Below are 14722 nucleotides of genomic sequence, written 5' to 3'. Positions count from 1 at the left end.
ACTAGGTGTCTCTGTCCGTTCAGGCTGCCATAAAATAAAATATTATCAACTGGGCAGCTTGTTTTTTTTTTGTTTGTTTTTGACAGAGTTTTACTCTGTCACCCAGGCTGGAGTGCAGTGGTGCGATCTCAGCTCACAGCAACCTCCGCCCCACCGTGTTCAAGCGATTCTCCTGCATCAGCCTCCTGAGTAGCTGGGGTTACAGGTGCTCACCACCACGCCCGGCTAATTTTTGTGTTTTTAGTGGAGATAGGGTTTCACCATGTTGGCCGGGCTAGTCTCGAACTCCTGACCTCAAGTGATCCACCTGCCTCGGCCTCCCAAAGTGCTGGGATTACAGGCGTGAGCCACTGATCCCAGCCAGCTTTTAAACAACGGAAATGTACCACAGTTACTGGAGGCAGGAAATTCCAATCAAGGTACCAGCAGAGTCAGTGACTGGTGAGAGCCTGCTTCTTGCTTCACGACGGCACAGGCTAACTATGGAAGGGGCAACGGGTCTCTTTCACGCGTCTTTTATTACGGCATTAATCCCACACATGAGGGTTCTATCCCCTTAATCCAATGATCACCCAAAGGTCCCGCCTCCTAATACAATCACTGTAGCGGTTAGGATTTCAACATAGGCATCCTGAGGGGACGCAAACGTTTTCAGGCCAGAGCACCAAGCAAAAATAGGTCCAAACAAACATAAGTTTTCATTTAAAATATGTGTCTCTGATACAGGAGAGGAGAGAGCTTATAATCTAATCACATAAATGCATCCATTTATTTAAAAAAAATACTAAAACAATTTTCTTGGATTAGTTCCTTTCATGAAGGAATCTCACAAAAGAGATACCAGGCTGCTGTGACTGACACACACACACACACACACACACACACACACACATCTTTTTTCGTTGTCATGATCAGAGTTAAGAAAGAGAACCTAATGATTCAGAACTTTTATTTCATTATCTGCTTCCAACCAAATGTTGAAAATGAACACACAAGCCCTTCCTCCCATCTGTTCTCATTTGTCTAGACATCACTATTGTCATCATTTATTTGCAATGTCCTCTATGAACGTCCTTTAAGAAAGGTGCCAACACCCCCATTTAACTTTGTTTAAACGAAAGCCCCAAAAAAGCCTCCTGCCCCTCTTTGAGCTACCCTTGTACAAGTTTTCAGGCCCCTTTGGGTATCCACCTCTTCTGTCACATAGAGGCAGCTGCCCTGCAGTATCATGGTCAAGGTAGACCTACAGATGGCCAGAATCCTGGGAACAGAGAGGCTTTGGGAAGGCCAGTCTCTGCCTCTTCAGAAACCCCCCTCCCTAACCCTGCTGACACCTGGTGTCTGTGTGATATGCCACAGGCCATGGAGTCACAGCTCTGTTTGTTTATATGCTTTAATTATTTCTAATTCTACATCTCCTGCTGACATCCGAGGAATCATTGCAGCAATAAAAGATATGTTTCACTATAGTATGTCAGCTGATTTTCCTTCCTTTGTCTTCTTTCTTTTTATAATGTGATTGATGCATAACTGGGGGAAGGAATAGAAGGAGAACCATTTCATTACAGCAGAAATGCCACAGCATTAATACGCTTTAAGCTGCAACTGTGTATTTGATTGAAGCCCGTCTGGTAAGGTGCAGCTTGCAGAGACCCTGGTTTTCATTTAGAACATTTGTTTTCGATTATGTGATTTTTGTTCCCTGCAACCCAGAGGACATTGAGCACTGGGCATTTTGGAATGTCATAACTGGGGGGCTGAGGATGCTGCTGGTATCTCTAGTGGGTAGAGACCATGGATGCTATGAAACATCCAACAATGCATAGGACAGCCCCCACAACAGAGAATGAGCCAGGGCCAGGCACAGTGGCTCATGCCTATAATCCCAGCACTTCTGGAGGCCAAGGCAGGAGGATCACTTGAGCCCAGGAGTTCGAGACCAGCCTGGGCAACATAGTGAGGCCCCATTTCTTAAAAAAAAAAAAATTAGCTAGGTATGATGGCACATGCCTGTAGTCCCAAGCTACCTGGGAGGCTGCAGCAGGAGGACTGCTTAAGCCCAGGAAGGCGAGGCTGCAGTGGGCCAAGACTGCACTACTGCACTCCAGACTGGGCAACACAGAGTCACCCTGTCGGAAAAAAAAAAAAAAAAAGCCAGCAAAACGTCTACAGTGCTGAGCTTAAGATACCTGCTTTAGAAATAATTCGGATGATCAATCAGGACGCCACAGCTCCCTGTAATGCTGGAAACTCACATACCCTCTTTTTACTGTAAAGAGAAGACTTTTGCTAGTTTCTCTAGGAAGACTCCCTGCCCACCTTCATGCATTCCATAAATTTCTATTAAGCGTCAACTCTGTATCAGAGCTGCTCCGGGTACTGGCAATTCAAAAAAGCCATGTCTCCTATCCTCAGGAATCCTACATTCTCCTCCAAGAGACAGATAATAAACCCATCATAATAAACTAAAAAATAAGAGCTCCAGGTAGTGATAATGCCAAAAGAAAAATAAGCCATATCTGTAATTGACAGCCATCCTAGAACATTGCCTGGCACAAACCAGAACCCAGCCCATAAAATACAGGCTGGGTTCTTGTTTGTGCCAGGCAATGTTCCAAGCATTTTACATGTACTAGCCCATTATTAACTGTAAAGATGGAGCGTTCCTTTAGGGAAGATGCTGAGAGAGGTCTTTGTGGGAAGATGGTATTTGTTCTTCCCTTATTTTCAGGTCTTTGCCCAAACACTGACTCCCTCTTCCCCTCCAACTCTTTTCGCCTTTCTATCAATCTTTGCTCTGTGGGTTGCAGTGTTTTAGGGGCAGGGAGAAGGGCACTAAGAAAATCCCATCCTAACTTCACTTAGAAGCTGCCCTTTTAAAAGCTAGACAGAGATCCAGTGTCTCCACCTGTACCCCCTCCCACCTGTACCCCCTCCTTCCCCCATGTGCTCCATCCAACATTTAGCCTTCAGAACAACCAGGGTCAGCTATGCGGCGTGGGAGCCGCAGAGAGTATCTCCGGAGTAACGCCAAGGACAGCTCCTTCGCTATCTCCACACCTGGCAACACCTCCACACGCCTCTGATCCCAGGCACTGGCCTCCCAGGGCTCTTTTTAGACACCTTTCCAGGATTCTCAACATTCCCCCAGCTCTCAATTATTGATAGGGAAGAGGAATACATCCCTCTGAATTTCAAAAAACAGCGTGGAGGGAGATGCCAAGCTCTGCTTTGCTAGCTTTATCATCGTGTCCCTGGTGTGGGGGGAGACTCAGAAGTCCCACTGTGGCAAAGTGGCTCCCAACCTGCTGGGCTGACACGCCATCGCCTCCCCCCACCCCCCCATGCAGCCCCATCTGCTCACTGGGCATGGGGACTGCAGGCGGGGGGAACTGGAGCTCTTTACCAGGAAGCCTTAAATAAATACAGCCTTGGCCTGTGCAGGAGGAACCACGGTCCTCAGGGAGAAATTCCTTCTCTACGTCCCTCTCTTCTTTACTTGATACTGTTCTTTACATTTCTGGTTTGGTTTGGTTTGATTTGGTTTTCATCTCTGCAATGCCTTTCTATCCACGTTACCTCACTCAATCCTTGTAGCCCCGCAAGGTTGGCAAAGTGCGAGCGTGATCCTTCTTAGGGCAAACACGTGACCATTGCAAGCTGTTCTTGACTTTCCACAGCAGCCCCGACAGTCTGCTCTGCTGCCCATCAGAGGGTCAGTGAGTCACTCTTTCCGGTCTCCACAACACACAGTGCTTCAGGGAGGCCTCCAGGGCTTTGAATAGTTCAAGTGTGCTATGTCACCTTGCAGCTCCCAAATGTCAAGTGTCAAATACGAGGGCTCTTTCTCCAGCTGCAAGGTCACCCCCTCTTCTTCTCCACTGTTTCCTCTCCTGAGTCCCTTTCCCTGTCCTTCTTCCCGCATCCCCATCCACTCCAAATCCAGCTCAGTACCGAAAGCAGGGCGTGGGCCAATGGTGGCACAAGGTACCACCCACCCACCACCCAGGACTACGGAACTTGAGACTCCCGTCCTCTTAGGATGGAATTATTATCATAATGATTCTTCTTCTTGGTGTGGGGCCAATCCCTGGCTCAGAAAAAACAGCGCAACTTCCACCCACTTTGGAAAGGCCATGCAGAAAGGCAGGAGCTGGAGAAGAAGGATAGCACTTTCCAGAAAAAAAAAAAAAAAAAAAGAGAGAGGAAGTAGAGAGAAAGGAAAAGAAAGATGATGAAATAATGTGAAGGAGGAGAGGCGGGCAGGAGGTAGGGAAGCAGCCCTGCAATATGCCTTACATTAAACAAAAAAGGCTTCACAAAACAATACATACATCTCCTTCGAGAAATAAAATCCTGGGGCTGTGCAGTGTCGCCTGCTGTCCCAGGCAGGAGAGCAACTGCTGGTGGCTGATGGCTCCAGATTCCCCCAAAAGAAACAAGTCACCTGAGAAACAGGCCACAGCATCACTGAAGGGACACAGCTGTCTGCATATTAAGTCTACAAGGGTGAACTAAGGCCTCCCTCTGCAAAGCACATTGGGTGTCCTAGCACTACAGACCCTGCAGCCTTCAAAACTTGCTGCAAGCGGCTTGGTGCATCTGCTCCAAGTCCCAGGACCAACCTTCAATAGGTCTTAAGTCCCATCACCTCCTCTCTGGCTCTTCCTCTCTGGGGTGAGTCATTGCTACTAACAACTGTATCCGAGGATGGCAAAGCAGAGCAATGTGTGATGCCTGCCAGCGTCTGGGAGGCAAACCTGACCTCCGCCAAACCCGCACACACCTTCTATCACATGGATTCAGGATCAGGGAGCTCTGCTCATTTTTTTTCTGAAGCTTCATTCAACAAGGGCTGTGATGGCCCTGTACTTCGCTGGCCCATGGAGGGCAGTCTCTTCATTTTTTGAAATTCTGCATTTGCTATTTTTATTTTTGAGAGACGGAGTCTCACTCTGTTGCCCAGGCTAGAGTGCAGTGGTGTGATCTTGGCTCACTGCAACCTCTGCCTCCCTAATTAAAGTGATTCTCCTGTCTCAGCCTCCCAGGTAGCTGGGATTGCAGGTACCCACCACCATGCCTGACTAATATTTGTATTCTTAGTAGAGACGGGGTTTCACCATGTTAGCCAGGCTGGTCTCAAACTCCTGACCTCAACTGATCTGAGGGAGGCAGTCTCTTTAATTGAAGCTTGTCAACAAGTCAGAGCTCCCTGAGGAAGGGCCAGGGGCAAGGTCAGGGGATTAACTGGTGCCCCCTGCCAGCCACAGCTACATGGAGGCCAAGAGTTACACGCCAGTGGAGAAGGGTACAGGGATCTCAAGAGGAACCACCCTAGGGACTCGGGACATGTGGCTGCCAGGGAAGGGGCTGGCGGGTGGCCTGCCTGGGGCCCAGCATAGGCGCTGCCTCCTCCCATTCCCCAGCCTCTGCCTCCTGCCATCCTCACTTCACCCCAGACACACAAGGCAACATTCAATAATTGATGCTGTTTTTATTACTGAGAAGTTGCCATAATAATGACACTCGTAACACAATCTTTTAAATTATTCCACATAATGGAAAAAAAATTAAATGTCGCCCCTGATCAACAGTCAGAATATGGATGGTGCTTACATAACAGATGACCTTCTCTCCTTGGGAGCCCGGCAGTAGGCGGCTGCCCAGGGCCAGGCTGGCTCCCGGTGATGAGCAGCAGCTAAGAAGCAAACAGGGACACGGAGTGGCACAGACACTGGGGCAGAGGGTACAGTCCTGCCTCGGGTATCAGGCAGGTCACTGTTGTCTTCTTTGCCCTGGTTAACCTATATATTCAGGGATCACGGGTCACAGTCAGAATCCCTAAAGACGAGGAGGATCACAGCTTAAGTACTTGGGCCCTCCTGGTTTTTTAATGCAATTCTTGCCTTGTCCAAAGCACTAGGATTATACCTCTAACTAGGCTTCAGTTCATTCCTCTTACAGCAATAATGCTACATCCAATCAGTGGACAGCAAGGCAGGTTTTCAAGCTTTGAATTATTCTATACTCGAGGTTTTTAAATCTTGGCCAAAGAAGCCTGAGCTCCCTCCTCCAGGAAGCCTTCCTAGATTTACCCAACCTAGTATGGATCAAATGCACTCCCTTCCATTCTCCCCTGGCACCTGAATGAATAGGCTTTAACTTTTCAGTTCTCTCTTTTTTTTTTTTTTTTTTTTTTTGAGACAGTCTTGTTCTGTCGCCCAAGATGGAGTGCAGTGGTGCAATCTCGGCTCACTGCAACCTCTGTCTCACAGGTTCAGGCAATTCTCCTGCCTCAGCCTCTCGAGTAGTTGAGACTACAAGTGTGCAACACCATGTCTGGCTAATTTTTTTTTTTTTTTAAAGTAGAGATGAGGTTTCATCATGTTGGCCAGGCTGGTCTAACACTCCTGACCTCAAGTGATCCATTCTCCGCAGCCTCCCAAAGTGCTGGGATTACAGGTGTGAGCCACTGCATCCAGCTAACTTTTCAGTTTTCTTAACTATCGCAAAGCCATGAGGCTCAAAATGGCAGCTGTGTCTCGCAGCCCTACTGTCAGCGCCCAGCACATGGTCTGTGTTCAATAATTCAACTAATTTACCTGAATGAACTAAATGACAGAGGCTCCAAAATAAGCGGAAAACGTTGCATAATACAGAACATACCAATCTAGGGTAACCACAAGTGGTTAGGCCCTGAGAAAAGAGAGGATTGGTGCAGAGAGGGGAAGAAAAGGCTTAAAAGAATTAAAGATGTTCTAGCTAATGCCAAAAAGCGTGAGGTTCCATCCACCCCTGCTGTCTATCCTCTTGATGATTAAGATAATCAATATCAGCCCTGTGACCACATGAGGATGGGTAGATATCTATCCTGTGACTCTCCACTGAAAGCTTCCATCTCCATCCCCCTTTCTGGCAGAAATAAGAGTGGGACAGCCTAGCTCATTCCCTTTTAAGGTAAGATCTTTCCACCCTGAAGCCCATGATCCCTCCAACGCCATATCTTCCAGCTTCCTCCCCATCTCCTTCATGACCTTACCATGAAGCTTCACTAATGGTGGAAGTTAATTACGAACTTCTAGCTATATTTAAGCTACATAAGTACGCCATTACTCAAACTATCTTGTAAGAGACAAAACCTTTTCCAAGTCCCGATGCCAAAGTTCTATTCATAATCAAGCGTATTTACCCACATAAAAACAGATTTTAAAGCATTACACAGCTCTGCAGACATACAGTTCTATGAGAATCTGCAGAGAGCCCTCCAGTAGCCATTCCAGGTAATCAGCCCTGAGCTTGTATTCCAAAGAGCTAGGGCTCCTACTAGCACAGCTGACAGAGAGATAGGGCTTGGCAGAGTTTTCCAAAGTATTATGCTTTTTCTTTTAGCTCAAAAATATCATTGTCCTTAAAACAGTAATAGAAATCTGAAGGAACACAAGTAACTGAAGTATAATGAAGTATTTCTTTTCTAATCCTCGATGATGATCCAACACTCTTAATCTAATCCTAGACTTAGTCCTAGAGTTTATCAAAATGCACCCATATAATCCACTCTGAGCTTTTTCTGGCTTCTCAACAGACTGAGAACCTCCAGCTGGTGTTTCTCAATAAAGTTTTTCTGACCTATGTTATCCATTAGGAGGATATTAGATGCCTTCAAAACTCCATCAAGGCCGGGCGCGGTGGCTCAAGCCTGTAATCCCAGCACTTTGGGAGGCCGAGGCGGGTGGATCACGAGGTCAGGAGATCGAGACTACCTGGCTAACATGGTGAAACCCCGTCTCTACTAAAAATACAAAAAACTAGCCGGGCATGGTGGCGGGCACCTGTAGTCTCAGCTACTTGGGAGGCTGAGGCGGGAGAATGGCGTGAAGCCGGGAGGCGGAGCTTGCAGTGAGCCGAGATCACGCCACTGCACTCCAGCCTGGGAGACACAGCGAGACTCCGTCTCAAAAAAAAAAAAAAAAAAAAAAAAAAAAAAAAATCCATCAAAAGCTACAATTTCTCTTTCCTAAAAATGTGTATGTATCATGCAACTATTGCTAGGTAGCAAAATACCCCAAACCTTGGTGGTTTAAAAAAACTGCCAGTTATTATTGTTCTGTGGTCAACTGGGCATGGCTGCTCACCCACCTGGGCTCACTGGCGCATCGGAGGTCAGCTGGTGGCTCATCCAGGGGCTGGGTGGTCTAAGATGGCACATGCACCTGGCAGCCAGCAGGCAGTTGGCCAGGAGTGGACTGGAAAACACTGATTCTCCTTGGTGGGGCCTGTCATCTTCCAGCAGACTAGATGGAGCTCATTCGTAGGCTAACCTCAGCACCCAATGCTAAGTGCTTTTCAAGTCTCTGCATCACAGAGGCCAAAGCATCATCCCACTGGCCAAATCAAGTCAATGAGTATCCACATTGAAGGGGTGGATGACTCAATGGTACTTTTTGTTGGGAGGACCTGCAATGTCACATTGTCAGGTCTGGATGCCGACGGGGGAAATTTGTGACTGTTTTGCCATTTATTGCAGTACATATGCACAAACATACAAAATGTTGTGTGTAATATGAGGAACCCCAGGAATTCCCTGTAGCTGTCCATGGATCCAGACTAGAAACAATTGCTTCAGCTTAAACCCACAAACTCAATCTCAATCATCTAAAATAGGGTTTCTCCAATGGGGACCCAAAGATACATTCTTAGAGGTCTGAAAGTTTTATACAGACTTTTTTAAATTTCAGCCAGGCGCCGTGCCTCATGCCTGTAATCCCAGCACTTTGGGAGGCCAAGGCGGATAGATCGCCTCAGGTCAGAAGTTCGAGAACAGTCTGGCCAACATGGAAAAAACCCCATCTCTACTAAAAACATAAAAGTTAGCCAGGCATGGTAGTGCACACCTGTAGTTCCAGCTACTTGGGAGGCTGAGGCAGGAGAATCGCTTGAACCCAGGAGACAGAGGTTGCAGTGAGCCAAGATGGTGCCACAGCACTCCAGCCTGGGCAACAAAGCAAGACCCTGTCTCAAAAAAAACAAAAAAATTAGCCAGGCATGGTGTCTTGCACCTATAACCCCAGCTACTCTGGAGGCTAAGGCAGGAGAATTGCTTGAACCCAGTGGGGTGCAGAGGTTGCAGCGAGCTGAGATTACACCACTTCACTCCAGCCTGGGCGAAAGAGCAAAACTCCGTCCCAACAACAACAATAACAACAAAAATAGACACATAGACCAATGGAACAGAATAGAAAACCCAGAAATAAACCCAAATACTTAAAGCCAACTGATCTTCAACAAAGCCAACAAAAACATAAAGTGGGGAAAGGACACCCTTTTCAACAAATGGTGCTGGGATAATTGGCTAACCACATATAGGAGAATGAAACTAGATCCTCATCTCCCACCTTATACAAAAAACAAATCAAGATGGATTAAGCACTTAAATCTAAGATGTGAAACTATACAAATTTTAGAAGATAAAATTGGAAAAACTCTTCCAGACATTGGTTTAGGCAAGGATTTCAAGACCAAGAACCCAAAAGCAAATGCAATAAAAAATGAAGATAAATAGCTGGGACTTAAAGAGTTTTTGCATGGCAAAAGGAACAGTCAGCAGAGTAAAGAGACAACCCACAGAGTGGGAGAAAATCTTCACAATCTATACATCTGACAAAGGACCAATACCCAGAATCTACAATGAACTCAAATCAGTAAGAAAAAAAAACAAACAATCCCATCAAAAAGTGAGCTAAGGACATGAATGGACAATTCTCAAAAGAAGATGGCCCGGCACAGTGGCTCACACCTGCAACCCCAGCACTTTGGGAGGCCAAGGCAGGCATATCACCTGAGATCAGGAATTCGAGACCAGCCTGGCCAACATGGCGAAACTTCGTCTCTACTAAAAACACAAAAATTAGAAGGGCATGGTGGCATGCACCTGTAATCTCAGCTACTCAGGAGGCTGAGGCACAAGAATTGCTTGAACCTGGGAGGCGGAGGTTGCAGTGAGCCGAGATTGTGCCGCTGCACTCCAGCCTGGACAGAGCGAGACTCTGTCTTAAAAAAAAAAGAAAGAAAGAAAGAAAAAGAAGATATACAAATGGCCAACAAACATATGAAAAAAGGCTCAGCATCACCAATGATCAGGAAAATGCAAATCAAAACCACAATGCAATAGCACCTTAATCCTGCAAGAATGACCATAATAAAAATAAAATAAAAGAACAGTAGATGTTTGCATAGATGTGGTGATCAGAGAACACTTCTACAATGCTGCTGGAAATGTAAACTAGTACAACCACTATGGAAAATAGTGTGGGGATTCCTTAAAGAATTAAAAGTACAACTACCATTGGATCCAGCAATCCCACTACTGGGTATCTACCCAGAGGAAAAGGCGTCATCACATGAAAAAGATACTTGCACATGCGTGTTTGTAGCAGCACAATTTACAGCTGCAAATGTCCATGAATCAATGAGTGGACAAAGAAACTGTGGTGTATATATATATATACGATCGAATACTACTCAGTCATAAGAAGGATTGAATTAACAGCATTTGCAGTGATCTGGATGAGATTGGTGACTATTACTCTAAGTGAAGTAACTCAAGAATGGAAAACCAAACATCGTATGTTCTCACTGATATGTGGGAGCTAAGCTATGAGGACACAAAGGCATAAGGATGATACAATGGACTTTGGGAACTTGGGGGGAAGGGTGGCAGAAGAAGGAGGGATAAAAGACTACAAACAGGGTGCAGTGTATACTGCTCGGGTGATGGGTGCACCAAAGTCTCACAAACCATCACTAAAGAACTTACTCATGTAACCAAATACCAGCTGTACACCAATAACCTACGGAAATTTTTTTAAATATATACTAATATTGAGAATCTAACAATGATTCTTCTAAGTTCAAAAATAACAAAAACTATTTAAGTCACCACTCTCTGTGCCTCCAGTGGTTTAAGTAGGAGCCAAGAGTCCATGCATGCCTCTGTACACGGACAAAATCTCCTTAATGCCTCATTCTGTCTTAAACCACAATTTCCCAGAGTTCCCTGCTTCGTGAGATGCTCCAAACGAAAGATTCTGCAGACAAACATGTTTGGTGAGGTCTATTTCATAAGCAGATAAAGATTCTGAGAAATCCCGCAGTAAAGAACAAGGTTTTGTTTAATCCTATATTTCCCATACTTATTTGGCCACATATAAAGCCTATTCATACTCGGCAGATGATTTTTTAGGGAACAGTGTTCAATGCAACTCTATTCTGTATTCAATGAGCAGAATACTCAGCAAAATATTTCTCCTCACACAGGAGCATGATCATATTTATCCAGGGGAAAAGGCACTGGAACCCTTGGCCTCAAAATGTCTATCACTTTCACAAATAAATGTCTGTGTTTACCATCCTTAAAAAATGATTCAGTAGCATTTATCATAGAAAGATGGATAAATAGATAAAAATGATTCAGTAGCATTTATCATAGATAGATGAATGGATAGGTAGACTCTTATATAGATAGGTAGGTAGGTAGGTAGGTAGGTAGGTAGATAGACAGACAGACAGACAGATACATAGCCTCTTGTAGTCATAGCGGCTAGAGATTATAAAAACCATAAGGTAATTATTCTATAAAACCCAGCCCTCAGGCTGGATATCGTGGTTCACACCTGTAATCCTAGCACTTTGGGAGGCTGAGGCAGGAGAATCCCTTGACTCCAGGAGTTTGAGACCAACCTGAACAACATGGTGAGACCCCGTCTCTACAAAAATAAAATAAAGAATTAAATTAAATTAAAAAGCAGGTATAGTGGCACATATCTGTGGTCCCAGCTACTAGGGAAGCAGGAGGATCACTTGGGCCCAACAGCTCAAGGCTGCAGTGAGCCATGATCGTACCACTGTCCTCCTGCCAAGCAACATAGTGAGACTCTGTCTCAAAAAAACAAACAAACAACAAAAAGCCCTTCCTTTTTCTTTACCACAATTTATAAAAATAAAAATAAGTACACCAGCCCTTCTATTACCAATCCTGGAAAAGGGATCTTTATCTCAGCACTGCTGAGGAAAAAAGGTTAAAGTATGGCTTATCAACATTTTTCATAGCTCTGGCAACCATAAAATGATTTTTCCTGACCCCAGGAACAAGAGCGAGAGAGTGTTTGCACAGAAGAGCCAGCATGAAAGAGCAAGCCGAAGACAGTCACAAGCCACCGGAGTGGACTGATGGCTTGGGAGGCCTGTTCTCATCACCTTCTGGTGAGGAATCCCAGTATTAGGACAATGGATAAGGCTGGAAAGACATATGCTTGATATTCTCACATTTTTGCTTAGAAAAGCAATCATTAAAAGTCAGGAAACAACAGATGCTGGAGAGGATATGGAGAAATAGGAATGCTTTTACACTGTTGGTGGGAGTGTAAATTAGTTCAACCATTGTGGAAGACAGTGTGGTGATTCCTCAAGGATCTAGAGCCAGAAATACCATTTGATCCAGCTATCCCATTACTGGGTATATATCCAAAGGATTATAAATCAATCTGCTATAAAGACACATGCACACGTATGTTTATTGTAGCACTGTTCGCAATAGTAAAGACTCAGAACCAACCCAAATCAATGATAGACTGGATAAAGAAAATGTGGCACATATACACCATGGAATACTATGCAGCCATAAAAAATGATGATTTCAGTTCCTTTGCAGGGACTGGGATGAAGCTGGAAACCATCATTCTCAGCAAACTAACACAAGAACAGAAAACCAAATACTGCATGTTCTCACTTATAAGTGTAAGTTGAACAATGAGAACACATGGACACAGGGAGGGGAACGTCACACACTGAGGCCTGTCGGGGGGTGGAGCTAGGGAAGGAATAGCATTAGGAGAAATACCTAATGTAGATGACAGGTTGATGCTGCAGCAAACCACCATGGCACGTGTATATCTACGCAACAAACCTGCACATTCTGCACATGTATCCCAGAACTTAAAGTACAATTAAAAAAAAAGAAAGAAAGAAATATGCTTGGTATTAACCCCAAAGTGATAGAAAACAACTCTGCACAAACCCTCTGGTCTGAATACGCTGAGATTTATGCCTTCTCCTATGACTGTATTTGTTCCTCAATATCTTGCAGTGATGGAAACAGACAGGTAGCATCCCAGGGGCTGAGCCATGTCCCCGGCCACCAAAGTTTGCACGTCTTAACTCCCACAACCTCAGAATGTAGCTGTATTTGGAGACAGTGTCTTCAAAGAGGTAATTAAGTTAAAATGAGGTCACTGGGGGCCCTAATCCAATATGACCAGTGTCCTTATAAGGAGGAGAAATAAGGAGGCTGAGGTGGGAAAATCGATTGAGCCTGGGAAGTGGAGGCTGCAGTGAGCTGTGATTGAGCCAATACACTCCAGCCTGGGTGACAGGGCGAGACCCTGTCTCAGCAAGAAAAGTGCCGGGCAGGGGGTAGGATTTAAACACAGAGACACAGATAGAGGGAAGACGGTGAAGACACAAGGAGAAGATGGCCGTCTACAAGCCAGAGAGGCCTGGCCCAGATCCCTCCCTCCGAAACCTCTAAAGGAGCCCACGCTGCTGGCACCTTGATTTCAGACTTCCAGCCTCCAGAACTGAGACAATAAATGTCTGCTGTTTAAGCCACCCAGTCTATGGTACTTTGTTATGACAGTCCCAGCAAACTAAAACAGTTGCCATTTTACATGGGTAGAAACTAAGTCACAGAAGCTAATAAGTTACTTCACTTCACACCATCAGTCAGAGGTACAAGCAGGATTTGGACCCAGAACTTCTGATTTCAAATCCCACCACTTCTCTGGCCCCATGCTGCTCCCAGTGGTCAACCAGCAATGAACTGCAACAATTGAGGCTTCAAGAAGTGACACCCTAATGATGGACACAAGGGGTGTGTGTGCACATGTGCGCACACCAGGTGCTAGGTTATGAGCCACTGCATTCAGCGGAGGAGACTGTTTGACATTTCAGGGCAATCGGGGCTCCTCTTGGTGTGGCCTGTCTCTGTGGTCCCAGCACAATCCCAGAAAATGGAACCATGAATCCCAACCTCTTCTCATGCTATACATGACTGCCCATGCAAACCTCACTTCCCTGGTGCAGAGAGATGGAAACTAAACCAAGATTCTGTGGGGCGATGTCTCAACTTAAACCCGACCTCCACGCTGCAAGAGAAAAACTGGCAAATGCACTGTTGTTAAAGATGGCCTCCAGTGAAAAACATGACAGAGTTTGGTCCTCAGCAGGGACAGAGATGTCCTCTGGAGGCATTAAACCTCTAACCACCCATCAAGGAAATCAGCATCGAGTGACTCAAAGACAAGCATTAGCTACACGACACCAGGAGAGAAAGATCAGCCTTAAAAAAAGTCAAGAGGGCTGGGCACCGTGGCTCACGCCTGTAATCCCAGCACTTTGAGAGGCCGATGCGTGCGGATCACGAGGTCAGGAGATCGAGACCATCCTGGTCAACATGGTGAAACCCCTTCTCTACTAAAATACAAAAACTTAGCTGGGCATGGTGGCGGGTGCCTGTAGTCCCAGCCACTTGGGAGGCTGAGGCAGGAGAATAGCTTGAACCTGGGAGGCGGAGGTTGCAGTGAGCTGAGATCGTGCCACCACACTCCAGCCTGGCGACAAGAGTGAGAGTCTGTCTCAAAAAAAAAAAAAAAAATCAAGAGAGCTTCAG

The 14722-nt window shown here is 45.7% G+C and overlaps 1 protein-coding gene and 1 long non-coding RNA gene across 7 annotated transcripts in view; one reads left to right on the top strand and one right to left on the bottom strand.

Annotated features, from left to right (window-relative positions):
* SLC39A11 (solute carrier family 39 member 11) overlaps nucleotides 1-14722 on the bottom strand; it is a 567426-nt gene that overhangs the window by 313838 nt on the left and 238866 nt on the right. The gene's annotated exons all lie outside the window — the stretch shown is intronic.
* LOC126939925 (uncharacterized) overlaps nucleotides 1-14722 on the top strand; it is a 598378-nt gene that overhangs the window by 446564 nt on the left and 137092 nt on the right. The window lies entirely within an intron of this gene.

The sequence above is a fragment of the Macaca thibetana genome, chromosome 16 (genome assembly GCF_024542745.1).
Source record: "Macaca thibetana thibetana isolate TM-01 chromosome 16, ASM2454274v1, whole genome shotgun sequence".
Taxonomy (NCBI): Eukaryota; Metazoa; Chordata; class Mammalia; order Primates; family Cercopithecidae; genus Macaca; species Macaca thibetana.
Note: the sequence above shows the minus strand (reverse complement) of the source record. Positions and strands in the feature narration are given on the sequence as shown.